The sequence below is a fragment of the Notothenia rossii genome, assembly GCF_949606895.1.
Source record: "Notothenia rossii genome assembly, chromosome: 4".
NCBI lineage: Eukaryota > Metazoa > Chordata > Actinopteri > Perciformes > Nototheniidae > Notothenia > Notothenia rossii.
The window spans coordinates 73,769,809-73,774,350 of record NC_136902.1 but is presented as its reverse complement, the minus strand read 5'-3'; positions in this window follow the sequence as shown (position 1 = coordinate 73,774,350).

The following is a 4,542-nucleotide window of genomic DNA, read 5'->3' as shown; positions in this document are numbered from 1 at the left end:
TGGGATGATACGCCATTAACATAAAATACTCCTATCATCATACACTGATACACACTCAAAATCACAATGAAGAATTTTTTCTCAACAGGAATTATGAGAATAATGGAGGATGGAGCTTTATTATTTCAAATTGAAAAAGAAAACCAGTACATGTATTGCAATTGTCACGCTTTACTGGAATTATAAGCACAGTTGGAACACCTGGCAGAAAATACATGCAGCAGACAGAACAGCATCATGCAGGGTCAGGGTCATTAGCATCAAACTGTCCATGACTCTCACAGCTGGGAGCAAAACGGCTGGTGGCTACCTAATGAACAACACCATGCCCACAATGTTCCACATTAGGTTAAGAGTGTAATACATATACATAAATATAACAAGTACATTTAGGCATGAGCCATGTTTCTGTATTAGTGTGTACGTGTGTAAATATAAACAGAAATTTGAAACATTACTAAACCAAACCTTTTCTTTTCTTCTTCTCCTTTTCTTCTACTTTTGGCTCTTTTTTTTATTAAATAATGAATTACTATTTTTCATTAGATTATTTTTATTTTCCCATGCTGTCCCCTGTTATCTTTCTGTGCATTTTCTGTTTCCTAAATAAATAAAAATTGGTGTTGCTTTGAGTGTGAAATTGTGTACATGGTGCAAGTTAGTGAACAAATATAAAAAAAGGGTGAGAGTGAAATTAAAGCTCAGAAATAGCTAAACACACATTCATTTGAAGACAACATAAAAAACCAGACAAAACAAAGGAACTTCCAACGAGCGGTGCTTCAAAGCACTAAAGAAGACACGGACACTGGTCCAGATTTAGAGTCATTACTGCCCTTCCTTTGAATAGCGTTAACACAAAGTAAGGACTAAGACACAGTTTTATTCTAATTAGGCAAAAAGATCTCGTAAACTCAGTATGTATCTCCCAAAATCCAAAGGAATGATTTGACACCAGTGCCAAATTAGCTTATCACTTATAGAGGCCTCTTTATTCTGAAGACCTGCAGTACAGTACCGTGTCAAACCCATGTCAACGTCCGGATTACAATTCTTGATCTGCTTGTGTAGTTCATTCAACTTGTGAAACAACATTACAAATAATTCATTAATTTTATGCTGGTTTTCACTTTGGACAGAACAACTTAAGCCCATATTTCCCCCCAGGTCTGTCCTGTTTAATTGAAATGAAAACACTGCAGAATAAACACCAAAGACCAACTGAGTAGGAATCAAACCTCAGAAAATCCCCCAAAAATTATTTAACCTTGACAGTGCATGCAGCAATCATCTGTAATCCAATTGGATACACAAATTTGTCTCTAAGACTATGCTTTCACACATCATAATATGGCTTATAAAATCACCTCTTAATATTTTCTTTCAACCCTGACTGAAAATGTTTTGAAAAACAGGTTAATTAAAAGGTTAATATCTTTCAACCCCTTTTAGAGAGGCGGTTTACTAGACAGATGTTCAAAGCAGACCAAACCTCCTGGAGAGTCAATACTGTCAAATCATTCCAAAGAAACTATCGTTTTTCAACAGAGCATATCTTTTATCTATCGTACACTTAAAGAAACAAAAAACCTTCAATTGTAATTAATAAGAGGGATTCCATGATGTTATCTTCTCCACTGTTGTTGATTTCAAATATATGTCATTGACTGCTATTGAAGCACTGACTGTTTGACCCCAGATTACATTACAGCTTTAATTGAACTCTCAGATCCAGAAAGCCCTCAGGAAATCTCCAGCTCAGATTAGAGACAAAGGTGATGGGAGCATTTGCACCACAGTACCCTTAACTGGAGATAACTTCTGACAAGAAAACAATTATGCTATATCTAATTGTAATATACAACACTTGATGAAATTAGCTTGAATCCTGTTGCTTTCTTGTTTTTTGTATGTCTTGCTAAGTAGGCATTATAGAAGCAGTATAGGCCTGTATGAGTTTTTATTTCAGCTTTAATTTGAAGGTTTAATTAGATACTGGCCCGGTTACTGGCCTGTAAACGGCTTTATAATGTTCTAATTTCCATATAGAAATTCAATGTTATTTTAATATTGCACTACAATGTCTTGTGCATTCTCTGTTATGCCCAGCAGGCTAAAAGATAACCACAATTACTGGATTGTTCTCTATTGTATTTGCTTTTCGGTTGAAATGTTTTTTTTTAGAGAATATTGTTTTTTGTATTGAACTTGCAGTCTTGAATGTGACTATTGAGTGGCTTGTGTGACTATTAACCCTTATGCTTTTCTAAACAGACAGCACAGATATTTATTGAGATTTTTCTGTAAATGTTCTTGTACATTTTATGAGTCATGTACAATACATAAGCACACATGCGCCTTACATGTTCACAGTATGTTGATATACCGTCAGTTTCATACCCTAACCAGGGCATCAAATTACCTTCAATTAGATGCCCTACATAAATGAAAATGGTTGCATTTGTTTTCCCGTTTGTCCAACCTTGTCTGTATTATTCCTAGGAAATGTTCTAAAAAGGAAAAAATAACAATACATCCAGTTTTATTCATTCACACAGTCCTAAAAGTCTACTGTTATTAACTTTTTAAATCAGCTGCTGTGTGGAGGACACAGCTCATCGAGCAACAGTCTTAGCATTACAGATGAGTTTTCCTCCCCTGTGTTTAAAAAAGTTCCTTTATTTAATAAATGAAAGGGGCTCTTGATACAAACAGACAGGAATTCATCAGGTGTGAAAAGCAGTGTTTTAGCCAGGTTTAATTGGGTCTCATTTTATTTTGCTCTTTTATTCTTTTGGGATAAAGGATACATTAGGCAGGTTTCACTGAGTTTAGTAAAAAATGTGCGAGTATGCATCGTGTAAGTATGCATGTTCATTTCTAAAGATGCTCAATACAAAGCCTGTGTACTAATCAATCCTTTTCACAGCCTAAATAGTTGTTTTTTAATTACATGGCCTCCACCAAGGCCAGACCTTTGTTGGATTTGTATTCTTCATTTCATACCTATTCAATAAGAGGTGGTGTGTCTTCAATTACAATCTTCTCTAGTTCATTGTGAATATACATTTATAGCAAATGCAATGGACATTGTCAGACATGGTTCATAATAATGAATTAATTCAAATGCTTGCGTCCACTCTAAAGGTTTAAACATAGCCAAACAATACCAGAGCAGTGAGGTATGAAGGAGAAAACTTCTCTATAGGCAGATCTAAGCAGTCCACTGTGTCATAAGGCTTGCAGTGCTTTGCAAAAAGGCAGCTGACACACACTGTAAGCAAAGAAAAAACACAAGTAACCGGCTCAAAGTGAGAACAGCCCGATGTTGAGACAGCCCACCTAACTGTATTATCGTTGTAATGTGTAACAACAGGGCATTAGAGCCAGATTAGAGCAGTGTTTGCCATTATTTCATACAGTATACTGGGCAGTGCGAATTGTGGTATATACCAATGCCTCTACAGTATATTGATTAACTACAACATTAAAATAGTGTTACATGTGCTCATTACTGATAAAAAACATACATTCAGTATATCATAATCTGACAACATAACAATGTTTAAGGAGACATTCTGCATAATGATGACTTTAACGTTTAACACTTTAATTACATTTTGATACAAATATTTTTGTACCTTTAATTATGAATGATTTATTGTATTTACTCATTGTAAATTAAAAGAGGCCATGAGATACAGTATGATGAGACAATGCATTTGGTTTAATTAACTAATTTGCACACTGAATTATTCAAATCACAAGCTTGGGAGAATGATGGCTTGTGTTTATACAGTGACCCTAATTATCAAAAACTTCATTCGCAACATGCCCTGTCCTGGTATGTTGGCCTCATCATGTCTGTCATGTCGGCAGAATTAACACTTGTGAGGCCTATCAGAATAACATCATGTATATTGCTCCAGTGTTTGACTGAGCACACATTAATTAAGGAATTTTAAAATTGCATTCACATATTTGGATATATCCCAAAGCTCAGCAGTTTGAGCATAATCCCCCTGGTATGCAGACATCATGTGGCTATAACGAAAACATGAATAATAACATATTTTAAACCTCCAAAGAATATTCTTCTCTCCAGCTTCTCACCTTACAAACACAATCACAAATAATGTACGTGTGTTGGTCAATTTATCTAAAAGTAAAATGTAATAGGTAAGTAATTAGCTAAATAAACAGATATTGCACATTATTAACAAATATTTTACCCATATCTTTTTAGATGCTTCTATATAGCGAAGATTGTGCATTTTTATTTACACAACAAGATTCAATTATTATGTTTTTAAAAAATGCATTTATATTAAATCAATTTCAGATAAAGTACATCTGCCTGGGAGTAATCACCTCACTTCAAATTATTCTGGTTACTACAGAAAACAAAACTACCCTTTTCTTCTACTGTAAGTTGGTCATAATTGTCACAAAAACAAGCCTGAATCTTTTACGAATTTCAATAGCAAAATAATCATTCTGCTTACTTTATCAATTATTACTTCAGCTCAAATGGATGAAACC